This window comes from Danio rerio, chromosome 12, assembly GCF_052040795.2.
Source record: "Danio rerio strain M-AB ecotype USA chromosome 12, GRCz13ab, whole genome shotgun sequence".
Classification (NCBI taxonomy): domain Eukaryota; kingdom Metazoa; phylum Chordata; class Actinopteri; order Cypriniformes; family Danionidae; genus Danio; species Danio rerio.
In genome coordinates this window covers 17,330,001-17,345,538 of record NC_141032.1, presented here as the reverse complement: position 1 = coordinate 17,345,538, position 15,538 = coordinate 17,330,001, and positions in this window count along the sequence as shown.

Below are 15,538 nucleotides of genomic sequence, written 5' to 3'. Positions count from 1 at the left end.
ATGTGACACACACAACATTTTTTTGTGTCTGTCTGTTGTTCGCACAGCATAATTCGTAATTGTTTTTATCAAGGACATAAAGTCCTGAAAATTTCGCTTGTAATGCAGCACCTTGAACTGGCAACAAGACCAAAAGTTTGTCTACTGCTGAAACAAACAAGAAACAGCATTTTTATCATAGAGCGCTTTCATTTTGTCTGCGTATTCCCCAAACTAATCTGAGCTATGTTACATGCATTGTGCAAACGCTCTAAAAAAGCACATACATAATTAAGAAGATAGCATTCTTGTATTTGCTCTGATACCTACGAATCATGCAACAATTTTAGGGGCCCTCTGATTGTATGTCCAAATACATAAAATTACAAACATAATTTGGCTGGGCTGAAACTCAGTGACTTCTGAACAGACTCACGGATAGCTTATAAAATTAAGGGCAACCCCTATCCAAGTCTTTGCTGGACTCAGCACAATCTGACACAGAAACCCAGACACACACACACACCCACAAACACACACACACAAACATGCCGGTTGATTGAAGTCACACTGCAGATGGATATTATCGAGTCTCTACCCAAAGATGAAACCTCAGCATTATAACCAAGCAGTTGGAAACTACTGGAAACTTCTAGAAACTACATGTTACAAAGAATACTTCATCGGCGTTTGTTAAAGGAAGGATCAGTAAAGAGTAACTTACTGATGGACGTCAGGATGGGTTTCTTCCTCCATTTTTCAAGTGTAATTATGTGCGATTAAAGTTGTTGCCTTGTTTACTCTAGCTTGCAAATGTATTTAATTGTGATTTGTTACTTGTAACCGCGTGTACTGTATCAGGTTAACTCGCTATATTCCAATATCGCGTGCAAAGTCACGTTAAAAACGCGATGCCTGCTGCTTTGTTTACGGAGCTCCGTGGAGGAGGGTAGTGTGTGTGCGTGCGTGTGTGCGCGCTGTCGTCCGGAGGTATGTGTGTGTGTTTGTGTGTGTGTGCGCATGCACGCGTTGTCATCCGGAGGTGTGTGTGTGTGTGCGCGCGCGCAAGGACGAGAGCAATATGTGTGTGTGTGTCTGTGAAAAAAGCAGAGTGAGACAAGCTAGAAGATCTCCTCAACAGTTTTTGGAGTTTTTGCTCAATAAAATAGTTAGTCGTCGGTATTTTCAACTCCATCGTCTGTATTTACATTGACCCACTGGCAGCTAAAATCTACGCCTTACACTATCGAGCGTGTATGAACTGTGATTACTTTTATATTGCTGATTAGCTGTTGGGCATTTCACTCTCTCACTGAAGGCAGTCGACAAATCGCAACAGACTGTCATCGGTCCAATCAGCGCAGATTAGCTTCGCGCTAAGGAGGGGTTTGGGAACAAATGAATTACTGGACAATTCATACGGGAGTCGCTGGGATAATTAGGTAAAAATAAATGCAGATTATAAGACCATGAAAGTGTTTTTTGACCTTGCATTCATATTAGACTGTTGTTGGAGACCCTTACAACCAAGATATGACCCTATTTTATGTATAATATTGGCTCTTTAAGGTTTGATGGAACCTTTCTAATGCACCCTGAGATTCTGGATGATAGGCACTCAATTTAACGTGTTTGATGTTCAGTTGAGAAAGCAGTTGTTGGAACACTTGGGACATAAAATTCATGCCCCGATCAGTCTGGATCACTTTTGGGAAACCAAATGTTGAAATGAATGTGATTAGTGCTTTTAAAACAGATTTTGCTTTCAGTGAGAGCAATGGTATAGCCTCTGAGTAGCGAGAAGTTGTGCACATAAGCGTGAATAAATAAACATGGCCAAATTTTGTGCGTGGTAGGGGTCCAACACAATCTAAAATCACTAGTGAGAAGGGTCGTCGACGACTAGAATTGGTTTAAGACAGTGGTTCTCAAACTTTTTTCACCAAGTACCACCTTAGAAAAAAATCGTCTCTCCAAGTACCACCTTACGACGCTATTTTTTTAACCAGTATTAAAAAATAGCGTCGTAAGCCTAATTAAGCAGCTACAGGTGTGCACAGTTTTAAAACGATGCAGATTACTTCCTATTAGTAAGAATATGTATTATTATCAGTCACTTTAAACATTTGAAATAGTCTGAACATTAACTGTGCTTGCAGATAAAAAAAAAAAAGTTTTTGTTAAAATGTGCTTTTAAAAGTTCATAAAAAAATGGCGCTGTTCTTAAAAAGTAAAAAGAAAACTGCTGTACTTAAATCTAAAGTATAGTAGCCTATTCATCATAGTAGCCTATTCATCAAAAGCTGGAAATGCTGCTTGGACCTTATAAATATAGGCTATATGTCATATTCATACACTTTCAGACAAATCTTGAAATAAATGTTAAATGTACATGACAGGGTTCATACAGGCACAGCCTAATGAAAATCAATTCCAGCACCTATTTTTTTTCCAAGACTGACATGCTATGTATTGAAGACCTGAAATGTGTTCTCAGCAACCCATAAAACATTGCATAGGAATAGATACAAATAAAAACCATTCATAATAATATTTATTAATCATATATTAATAATATAATAAACCTGCACTAAGTGCTTGTGAAATCTTTTTTGTACTCAAGTAAAAATACTATTACACTGCTAAAATAACAAAAATTTTAGTAAATAATACTAATATTAGGTAAAAGTACAAATTACTCTTTTAAAAAGTACTAGTTTGTTACTTTTGAAAAAAAAAAAAAATCTGATTTTCATTATGAAATCACTTTTTTTTAAGTGTAAACCTAATTTAATGGTTTGATTGCTTACATCCCAAAGATGTATAGGAATTTGCACTAATAAAGGAAGTATAGTCAATTTTTCCTTTCATGACAATTAATCTTTTTTCAATAGCACTGGTAAAACTACCAAATAATCTTTAAGGCCATAGAGACACTTTTTGCCCATTTTTAAAAATATATATTTTTAAGCTTTGAAAGGTTAAATTAAATTATATGGTAAAAAGATTTAAATTTAGCCTTTTATTTACATATTTTACACTATTTTCTTTACAATATGGTAAATTTGTTTCTTAAATAGCTGTACATCACATGTAGATTTTATTTTACACGTGATTTTAATCTAAAATAGAAACGTAAAAAAATACAAGTACACTGTCAGTAAAAAATAAAACAAATGACTTCATTTTACTTGAGGTATTTGAAATATGACAACACTACACTTATCAAAGCAGTGCTTTAAGAGCCTTATTGTAAATTGTGATAAATAAACAATAAGTAGGCTAACAATGGATTGCTTTGACCTGTAATGCTTTAAGACAGATCAGAATACAGCTAAATGTATAAATCACACAAATACCTCACCCAGAAACATTTCCAGCATAATTATTTTGCCGTAAAGAAATAAAAAATGTTCCACCTTTGCTAAAAGTAAGTTTCACTTCACAACACAGCCAAATAAGAAGACCATTAGCATTGTCATCGATCATGTATCAATGTATTTCTAAATATTTGATAACTTTGAATACTTTTGACTAAATTTAGTTAAAGAGCAAAGATAAATAATGTCTACTTTAATAGTGGAGAGATCGCGATTGTATTCTATCTGAGCACGCAGGCGATCATGAGATCACTTGCAGTTCATTTGAAAAAAGCCTATTTAAGAGCTCGCATATCTGTTTTAGTGATTTGCGTACATGAATGCGCTCTCGTGTTAAAATAAAGCACTCGCCACATTTGCAGAAATGAGTAATTGCGCAATACCTCCATTCCCGCGCCGCCATTCAGAATGTATTTAGAGGAGTGACAGGTCAGAGGCGAGTCGACTGGCTGTTGGAGAGCGAAACGTGTATGAAGATCATCAAATAGGCAGGAAATATGTCCACGGTTTAATTACTCTGCTAGACATCTCTGTAGTGAAAACATCCGAGAAGCATTATTCCAACAAAACATTTGTTTTAAAGTAGTTTTTTTTGTCTCTGCAACACAGAAAGCCTTTGTCCCGCCCTTACGTTTCACGCAACTAGACAAGGTCGACTGTGATTGGCCACTTTTCATGTCAGTCAAATCACGCTTCAGATTCAATTTTTAAACTTCGGAAACTGATTTTCAGCAGTTTATGACACAATGCACTAAAATAAACACTCTAAGCACAGCGTTGTGATCGTACGCTTCACAAAACAGCCAATGCTGATCACATCAATGTTATATTACGCATTAAAGGATTAAAAGTGTTAATTGTTTCTTTCATTATTCAGCGATTCCTCCGCGTACCACTAGGAGGAAGCCCGCGTACCACTAGTGGTACGCGTACCACAGTTTGAGAACCACTGGTTTAAGAGATGCAGGCAAAATTTTCTGTTTAGGTTTCGTTGCGTTAATAACTCAGTAAGTAACCATTATCCTTATCATTGTAGATATGTTTGATTGAGTGCCATTGTGTATTTTGCTTCAAATCGCCTCAGGAAAAAACATTACATATGAAATCTCTCTTTGTTGTGTTAGAGATAGCAAGGAGATTGACTTATTACTCCAGGGCCGAATAATATTAGTTTCGGGGTTAATTCTTTTAGTTGCAGCCGGTGAATGAACGAGGACCCGAAAAAATCGCTCCTCTTATCTGTCTCTCCCTCTTCGCTTCACACACACACACACATACACACCAAACTGACCTGCACACATGACGCGCTAAATAAAAACTTTACAAAAGGTTTTTAATCTAATATAATTATTTGTTATTATCAACACGTTGCTTCACACACATAGATCTGACAGCTTTCACACACACAGATCTTGAGCCTTCACAGATCAACTGGGGGGAGCCTAGGTGCACCGATCACTGAATCTAGCATACGGGCCACACGTTCTGTTTTTATATTCTGTTATATTCTGTTCTGTGTTTGTCATCTGTCAAGTCATCTGAGCTCAATGATCAGGTTTGTATCAAAATCCGAGGGCAAATCTGTGCCCTCACAGCAGTTTATCATAAACTTTTCATTGATCATTTTGATTGACAGCAAGAACAAACACAGAAGTGTAGATGCTACATGTGTTCAAAAGAATCTAAAACGCCAAATAGGATGAATTTATATCGCAATTTTTAAAATAATACATTCTGTATCTATCTTTTCACTTGTACTGTGGCTCTGAACTGTCAAAACACCTCTAAAAAACCTTTTTCGGATATGACATATTTGTACACATGTACATTACTGTAACCCGTTTTATTCAAGAAAATTTGAGCTGGTTTTAGTCCTTAGCTCTTTAATTTTCATCTTATTTAAAATATATTTAGCTTGCTTGTTAATTAAATCCCATTTTGCTATTTAACCTTTTTAATTTTATGCAACAGTCAATTTGCATGTTAATTTGCTATGAAGAAAATAAAATAATGTATTTTTTGCATGCTGATTTGTGTGAAATCGTGAATATAGGTCTATATAAACTCCTTGCAATTTTGAAATAATTTTTGCTTTGAGTATAGACTATTCAGTTCAAAAGAGCGGAGTTTCAACCTTTATAAAGTTTTCTGTATAAAAATATAACATTTTGAAATATTTATAATTATCGGACTATACATATCGGCTATCGGCCTCCAAGTCTGAAGAATTATCCGTTATCGGTATCGACCAAAAAATCCATATCGGTGCATCCCTAGTAATATATGATGGTACATTTTGGTCATGTCCAGATGTCCAGTGACATGTCTATGTAAACACTTCGGCACTACCAACTGAAAAACAACATCCCAGCCTATACCATCAAACAATGTTGGAGTTCACCTTCTTTTCAACTCATCATCGTCCCAAAAATAACCAATTGGCTTATTTTAATCTCCTCCCACAGTTAAAGTGGTATTTCGGCAACGCGACAAAAAAGGAGTAATTTTTCTGTTCAACAGAAATCAGCACTTTATTAGTGGACAGCAGCAGGTCATCAGAGAGTGATTCAGCACCACTGGCCATGGACAGCAACTCACCACCCTGTGTCTCAGATGTCACAGCATTCGAGCTGACAATGAAAGTTTTAGAAAGATCAATCATATCACCAAATTTACGAGCTTGCGCTTTAGTGATTACACAAGCAGAAAGGAAAGGTGAAATTTCTGAAGCTAAATTATTACAATTAACTGCTTCACAAAATGGAACCTCTGGAAATGGAAGAACTTTCCCCCCCGGCTAAATCATTAACAATGATAACAGAAACAATCTTTATGGGCAACTGGTGACATACAGCCAGTTTCACAAATCCTGTTACCAAACCAGAGTGAATATAGACCTTATGTAGTGGCACTTTCAAAACCCCTAAATCAATCCCCTCAATAAGAACATCAGATCCACAAAAACTTTTGTCATAAAAGGGCAACAAATCAAATGATACAAAGGACTGTACAGACCCTATATCTCGAAGAATGGCCACAGGAAACTGAATCTTGTGCCAATCCACTCAGAGAAATCATTCCCTGACACACAAATTGATCATACAGGCTTGCTTTCCCTACCAACAAAGCCAACACACTTAGCTGCCTTTACCTGATTTTTCTTTCCCAAGCCAGGACACATTGAAATCAAGTGAAGTTATCTGCTTTGGCCATATAGAAGCTTTTAAATTTTTCTCTATGGGTACTGAAAAATGTGACTCATGACGTAAATTAAAAGTGCTCTTGTGCGTCAAAACAATCTCATCCACGCAAACGCCTTCAGCAAGGGTCAATTTTAATTTCTTATTCAGAAAAACAACAATTTTGTCCGGCAACAAATTTTTTAAATCCTTATTGAAAAGTAGTTTACAAAGTTGATCAAAATCTGTGACTTTGCTGCAGTAAGAGCATTTATCAAATAACATTCGCTTCTCCTGAGCATATTCCAAAAAAGTTTGACTAAAACTCTTAGAATCCAAACAAAATTTTTGCTTAAAGACCTTAGAGACTAATTCATTTGCTTTCAGCACCAAATTTTTTAGTTTATCATAATTTATAGCTGTCAAAGCGGAACAAACCTGCTGGGCTTTTCCCATTAACTTGCACTGAATCAAAAGAGACCAAGTCTTTTCGAACATCGCAGCAGAAACATGAATCTTCGCTCCAGCAGGCCTAGGCTGTAAAACACCTCGCTGCACCAACGAACCATAAATTGAGTTCGGATCACATTAGAGTGGAATACCATAAAACAACACAAGAAGGCGGGAAAAAGAAAAAGACACATGAAATGTGCAACAAAAAAATTAATTATTTTTAAAGAAATATTAGACACCCTGTTTACTTTTTCCCCAATTTTTTTTAACGGAAAGGATTTTTTCAACAAGTCTAAACATAATAGTTTTAACAACTCATTTATTTTTTCCCTCTTTATGTTTTTGCCAAGAACAAATATATATATACACCCACTTCAACAAACCCTAAATACACTGCCTAAAGAAAGATAGAAAAAAAAGTAACTTAAAATCAAAAATAATAGGAAAAAAATGCTTATTTTTTAAAATAAAAATAGAAAAATAAATAAATAAATAAATAAAATAATAATAAATACATAGATAGAGCAATAACAGTAATGGGTGACACGATTAGGTATAATGCTGTGCTATCTTACAATGGTAGGTTAACATAGAAGAAGCTTGAGGTTCTGGACAGAGAAAGAAAATGCAAGAGGATTAGAAAAAAAAATTCCACTTTCATACAATACAATCACATTATTCCACAGGAAGTACACTTATAGCAGAGAAATATGATAGTAAGGGTTACCAAAAATATGAGAATTTGCTAGAACCTCTAACTGAATATTACATTTTTTCCAAGTATAAAAATAGTATCAGATCTTGAAGCCAGTGTGGTGCTTTAGGTGGATAAAAAAAATTTCCAGTGCAATAAAATTTGTCTGCGAGCCAGCAAAGATGCAAAGGCTATAATGTTTTGTTGTCTTTGAGTCAGACTTAGTTTGTCAGGTGGAATACCAAACAAAGCAAATTCTGCACATGGCCTAAGCTGTACTTCACACACTTTGGACAATGTATCGAATATAGTTGACCAGTAAGGAGTAAGCTCAGGGCACATCCAAAACATGTGAGACAAGTCTGCTTTGCATGTGTGACATCGTATTCAGGTCTTTATTATTTTTTTATTAATGCAAGTGTTCATTTTTTTTAATCATTTTTAAATTTAATTGTATTTAATTGTATTAAACTTAGGCGATCTCAAGAGGTGCTACCGTTCACTCTACTTGGGCATTGCTCCAAGATTCCTCTGAAAGTGCTACTCCCAGTTCTTTTTCCCACCTAATTTTAATCTTTTCTGTACTTACAATTTTCAAAGACATAAGAATTGTATATGTTCTGGAAATAAAACCTTGTAGATAAGAGTGTGTTTCTAACAGAGAATCAACAGAGGACTTTGAGGGAATACTGGGAAATGATGGGCTTTGAGCACTCACAAAATGGCGTATGATTCAGATTTATTTTTGGAGCAGAGATCACTAAAACTTGCAAAGAGACCATCAGTGCAAAGGTTTCCAAACTGCACAATGCCTTTATCTTGCCAACGTTTAAACCCAAGGTCTAATATGGCGGGGAGGAATGCATGGTTGTTGCATATTGGGCTCTGAAGCATAAGGGATTGACTTAATTTGAGATGCTGACGTAACTGAGACCATGTTTTAACAGTGCAGCAGACAATTGGATTTTGTGTGTTGTGTGGTTATAATGGGTAAAGTAGATATCGCCAGGGCTTGTAAGGAGGTTGCTGTGCATGATCTGGATTCAGTTTCGCACCAATCGTTGCCACCTGGTGAGCACATCCAATAAACTATTTTTAAAAAATTAGCTGCCCAATAATATAATAAAACATTAGGGAGAGATAAACCTCCATCGCCCTTATATTTCTCAAGGAACTCTTTCCGGACCTTAGAAGTCTTTCCATCTCATAAAAAACTAGAGATAAGTTTGTCTAAAGCAGGTCGCACACCAGAAGCGACGCTCGGCGGCGCGCCGCGCAGCGCCACGTATTTTAGAATTCTAATCATAGGTTTCTATCAGGATACACACACCGGCGCCGCAAGTCGGCGGCTGTCGGCGGCGCCCGGCGACGGCTCAGGACGCAGTTCATTTTTCAGCCGCGCCACAGAGCGCCATCTGATTAGTTTCATGTTAAATATCATTCGAATGTGCGCGTCTGGTGTGCGATACTTTAATCTGTCATGTACGCGCCGTGTCGCGGCGCCGAGCGGCGCTTCTGGTGTGCGACCTGCTTAATGTTTTAAGAAAGGCTTTGTATAAGAAGATAGGGAGACATTGAAATACATACACATGTAAGTGTTTTGGAAGAACTATCATTTTAACACAGTTTACCCTGCCTGCCAGGGACAGGTAGATGGTTCTCCATTTTTAAAGATCAGATTTAAGTTTACTCAATAGAGGGGTAAAGTTCTTTTCATATAATCCTTTGAAGTTTGGTGTGATAATAATACCCAAATATTTAAACTCAGATCTTGTCATGTGGAAGGGAAACAGAACATTTGCCTGGCAACAGTATTTACAGGCATACATTCACTTTTGGAAATATTTAACGGTAGCACTTTATAATAACCACACACTATAAATAATTTAGCATTAGCAAAAAGGGATTTCATAATCTGTTAAGCATTAACTCTACATTAATAAGCGTTAGTAAGCAGTTTAAAACTGAAGCTACAAATTCTCTATTCTTGACTTATAAGCACCTATATAATGTGCTTAATAATTGTACTTTCATACTTAGTTAATGATTTATTTTTTTATTACTAAATTAAGTATCTAATTATTCACAAACCATTTGTATTTAAGAGTAGTTGGGAGATTTATGATCATTCAGAATGAGTTAGTAAATGATTAATAAACTATTGAAATCAACGTTTGTATGTCTTATTCAGGCATAAATTAATGGTTACTATGTATATAATAAATGTTTTATTAACTCAACTTCATCTAGTTTTGTGACCTAATCTAAAGTGAGGACTATTTTTGCTTTATAATTCGCTTATAAATGACAAATAAAGGCTCAGTTAAATTCTAAACAGGAAAAATGACATTATTCATTCCTATTTAATTTAAAGATGCACAAATGCATTTGTACTTAAAATGAAAAATAAATCTTTGCAACCTAATCTAAAATAAAGTCACTGTAGAGTTTAAATATTGCATCCTATTATATTGTTACATTATTATATTATTATATTGTTGTTGTTGTTTTATCCAGTTTTATGTTGTATTTTGACACTACTGTTATTGTAACGAAGTGGCTGACACAGAGGGATCCATTTGCAGTATTTTTATTAAACACAGTTTGATAAACAATAGCACACAGATATTGTGCGTGCGCAAACTCACATCAAACACAGTAGTATGTAGTCGTTGGGCTGGCGGCTGGTAAACAGAGGATGAATATGCAGGCATGGGTCAGAGGCAGGCGGCTAGTATCAGAGTCAGTAAGCAGGCTAGAGCTCAAAGGCAGGCGGCTAGAATCAGAGTCGATATACAGGCTGGATAACAAGGCAGGCGGCAGGCAAGACTGGGTCAGAATCAGAAGCAGGATCACAACAGGAAAGCAGGCAAGGATGAGAACGCTCAGTAGTGTTAGCCGTGGCAGAACAAGACTTCACAATGAGGTGTGTGTGAGAGCTGCTTATATGTGTGTGGTGATTGATTGTGGGATGTGGATCAGGTGTGACTGCAATCAGTGTATGTGGATGACGTAATGTCAATAGTCCGGTGATGGTGACCTCTGCTGGCCAGCGAGGGGAATGACTGGGAGCGAGTCGGTGAGAGCCCCCCTCCTATGAACGGCTCCTGAAGTGAGGGGCACCACGACGCCAGGGTCGAGGGGCCGGCATTTCCGGGTGTAGATGATGAAACTCACTTAGCAGAGTTTGGTCAAGGATGTCCTTGCGGTTGATCCACGATTGTTCCTCCGGGCCGTATCCCTCCCAGTCGATCAAGTATTGTAGATGTCCCCCCCGGCGTCTGGACCACAGGATCTCACGGATCTGATACGCCTCCTCTCCATCGATGATGATTGGTGGGGGACCCTGATCTTCGGCTACCACCTCCCTATCCACCTTGGCTGGACCAGCAGCTGGCTTAAGCAGTGAGACATGGAATGTGGGAGAGATACGATAATGGTTAGGCAGGTTCAATATATAGGATACAGGAGTAATCTGGCAGTCAATAGTGAATAGACCAACGTACCAAGGGCTGAGCTTTTTGCAGGGAAGTTTAATACGGAGGTCCATGGTGGATAGCCAGACCCATTGTCCGGGAGCGTAAGTGGGACTGGGGCGGCGATGACGGTAGGCCTGTTCCTTGAAATGTCGAACAGCATGAGAGAGGCGAGTATGGGCTGAGTTCAAAGTAGTTTCACATTGTTAGAACCAGTGGTCGAGGGCTGGGAGTTCCGAAGGTTCGCCAGACCAAGGGAACAGGGGGGGTTGAAAACCTAAAATAATTTGGAAGGGTGTTAGGCCAGTGGCTGCTTTTCTCAGTGAATTTTGAGCGTATTCAGCCCACATCAGGAAACGACTCCAGTTAGCTTGGTGTTGGTGACAGTACGTTCTAAAGAATCTTCCTATTTCTTGGTTAAGCTGCTCTACTTGACCATTAGACTGGGGATGATATCCGGAAGTTAGGCTGATATTGATGTCCAAGTTCTTAAAGAATGCAGACCATACTCTAGAGGTTTATTGGGGACCTCTGTCAGACACAATATCTTCTGGTAGTCCATAGAATCGAAACACTTAGTTACATAGAGGTTCAGCGGTTTCTGATGCTGTGGGAAGCTTAGGTATGGGGATTAGTCTGCAAGCTTTAGAGAATTGATCGATTACGGTGAGTATGGTGGTGTGACCCATGGAAGGGGGAAGATCTGTGATGAAGTCAATGGCAATATGTGACCAAGGGTGACGGGGAACCTCAAGAGGTTCAAGAAGGCCGGCTGGACTGTGACATGAATGTTTGTTCATATTACAGGGGGTACAATTCTTTACAAAGTTAATGACATCCTTTCTCACGTCGGGCCACCAGTAACGGTTGAGGATAAGATCAAGAGTGCCTGCAATGCCTGGGTGACTGGAACTGGGGTTAGTATGAACTTCAATCAGTTTGCCTCGGAGTGATGATGGAACGAAGACCTTATCCGCTGGACAGTTGGACGGAGGAGGGTGTTCAGTTGTGGATTGAGCGATTTCAACCTCTATATCCCAAGAGATGGGTGCCAGAACAATAGAGTTGGGTAAGATGGGTTGCTCATCATCAATTTTGGGATCCTCTTCGTACAGACGGCAGAGTGCATCAGCTTTGATGTTCTTGTGTCCTTGAATGTATGTTACGGTGAACGGGAAGCGAGTGAAGAATAACGCCCCATCTAGCCTGTTGGGGATTGAGTCTCTTTGCTGAGCGGATGTACTCGAGGTTCTTGTGATTTGTGATTAATGTGAATGGATGTAGAGCTCCTTCTAGCCAGTGCCTCCATTCTTCCATAGCAGATTTCATAGCCAAAAGTTCCCAGTTTCCCACATCATAGTTTCTTTCGGCTGCGTTCAACTTTCAGGAAAAGAAAGCACAAGGGTGGAGTTTGTTGGTTAATGCTTGTTTCTGGGATAATACAGCGCCCATGCCTGTATTGGAGGCATCAATTTCCAGGGTGAAAGGGAGCTTGGGATCAGGATGGCAGAGGATGGGTGCCGAGGAAAATCGAGTCTTCAGGAGATTGAAAGCTCTTTCAGCATCTGGATTCCACTTGAGTCTGGGAGTGTTAGATTTTACCAGGGAAGTGAGTGGTGCAGCTACGTAACTAAAGTTGAATGAATCTCCTATAAAAGTTTGCAAACCCCAGAAATTGCTGCATTTCCTTTACACTTTTAGGTCTTGGCCAATCCAACACAGCATTTACCTTGCTTTCGTCCTTTGCAACTCTGTCTGCGCTGATTATGTATCCTAGAAAGAATGTGCACGTCTGGTGAAACTCGCACTTGGACAGCTTGCCATATAGCTGGTTTTTATCAGTCTCTGGAGAACAGCTCGAACGTGACTGGGGTGGTCTTCCAGCGTCTCAGAGTAGACTAAGATGTCATCAATATATACAATGACCCACTGGTTCAACATATCTCGGAATACTTCGTTAATGAATGCTTGGAATACGGAAGGACTGTTTGCCAGGCCGAAGGGCATAACCCAGTATTCATAGTGTCCGGTGGTCGTTGACAACCCGGTCTTCCACTCGTCTCCCCGCCTGATGCAGATGAAGTTATAAGCACTGCAAAGATCAAGCTTGGTAAAGTATTTGGCTGAGCGTAATTGTTCCAGGGCAGCAGGGACTAGAGGTAAAGGATACCTGTACTTCACCGTGATTTCGTTTAAACCTCTGTAGTCAATGCATGGGCGGAGGGAACCATCTTTCTTATCAACGAAGAAGAAACCGGCTGATGCAGGTGATTTAGATGGCCGAATAAACCCCTTTTCCAGCTCCTCCTTGATGTACGCATTCATGGTCTCTGTTTCTATTTGGGACAAAGGGAAGATTCTCCCACAAGGGGGTGTTGTACCAGGTAATAATTCTATTGCACAATCGTACTCACGGTGAGGTGGGAGTGTTGTCGCTTTCTTCTTACTGAAAGCTTCAGCCAAGTCCTTGTATTCATCGGGAATCATTGAGATCTCAGAGGTATCAGGGCAGGTGACCATATTATTGAGCTGGACAGGGACAATAGAACATAGACAATTTTCAAGACAGGAATTACTCCATTTTGTGATCTCACCGGTTTGCCATGAAATGGATGGGTTATGTGCCTGTAGCCAAGATAAACCAAGTATCACAGGATGTTGTGGGGATTTGGTGATTAACAGGTCCAATTCTTCCTTATGTAGAGAGCCGGTTTATAATATTAGAGGAATTGTGCGGTAATTGATCTTTCCATCCCCTAGGGGGCGTCCATCTACTGCAGTGACTGGGGAGAATCACAGGAAGTTAGTGGGATGTTGTTATGGTGAGCAAAAGCCTCATCCATGAAGTTGTCAGCGGCTCCTGAGTTAACCAATGCAACAGTGTTAATACTGGCATTTTGGTAACATATCACGATGGGGACAACTAAAGCGCTTTTATTAATGGCAAGAATTGAGGTTGTACTCACCGAGTCTGGTCTGGAAGGAGGCTTATTTAGACATTTAAGTTTCGTATGACCACCAAGACCGCAATACAGGCAGAGATTACTTTTAATTCGTCTTTCACGTTCTTCCGGGGACAAATGGGCTTGACTCAGTTGCATGGGTTCACTTTAACTGGAGGAAACTGGAGCGGATTCCTGACTGGGACAGGAGAGAGGGACAGGTGAGTGTTTACGTGTGCGAAGCAGGTTATCCAGTCTGATAGAAAGCTCAATGAGTTGGTCGAGAGATTTTCTGTCATCTCTCCATGCTAACTCGGTCTGTAACTCAAGGTTCAAGGCTGGAGGGCAAACTCCGCAGCTGGTTGATAATTTTGCTGGATAGATAGTAATTCTTCGCCTGCATTTCGACCTCCCTCAGGATGATCAAAGACAACACAAAATGGTGATGAAACTCGTTGAATGTTGGGAGACTGGGGTTGTTGTCTGGCCAGACTGCTCTAGCCCACTCCAGGGCTTTTCCAGATAGTAACGAGCAAACAAAAGCAATCTTGCTGTTCTCATCAGTAAACATCTGGGGTTGTTGTGCGACAAACAGCTTGCACTGAAGCAAAAAACCTTTACATTTAGAGGGGTTACCATAGAATTTGTCAGGGAAAGCCAGCTGGGGACTGGGATGATGTGGAGCAAAGGTTACTGGAGGTTGATGTGTCGAGTAATTGGCGGTGGGTTGCGCTGGGGTCGCAACTTTCAAATTTCGCATGGTACTCACAAGTTCCTCCATTAGCTGTGTGAGATGAGCAAGCTGTTGTTGGTGAGTCGCTAGTACTTGAGCTTGGGTTGTGAGTTCATTGGAAAGGACCTGCAGGGCTGCGGGATCCATGTCTGGCGAAGTCTTCTGTAACGAAGTGGCTGACACAGAGGGATCCATTTGCAGTATTTTTTATTAAACACAGTTTAATAAACAATAGCACACAAGTGTTGTGCGTGCGCAAACTTACATCAAACACAGTAGTATGTAGTCGTTGGGCTGGCTGCTGGTAAACACAGGATGAATATGCAGGCATGGGTCAGAGGCAGGCAGCTAGTATTGTTGTGGAAATCTGTTCTGGTTCTTTAGATATTATTCAGGAAACAACCAAAGTCTACAAAAGAAGTCTGAAGTCGTTCTGAGTTACTCAGGTTGAAGCGTTTATTGTCACAAGCGCAGTTTGCAACAACAGGGGTGATCTGATCAAATGTCCCACTGAGCAGTCCTTTTCATGCAGTTCTTATACATACTGTCTTCTTCCCTTAGGGTTGACAACACATCATATCTCACCAATATCTACGTTTTGATCATTAGTCTCAATTTCTGTGTCCCAGCTGTATCCTGCTCCCCAGACCAGGCTGACGTATCCCCTAAGTTTAGTTTTTAATTGTTATTTAGCCCCAGGAT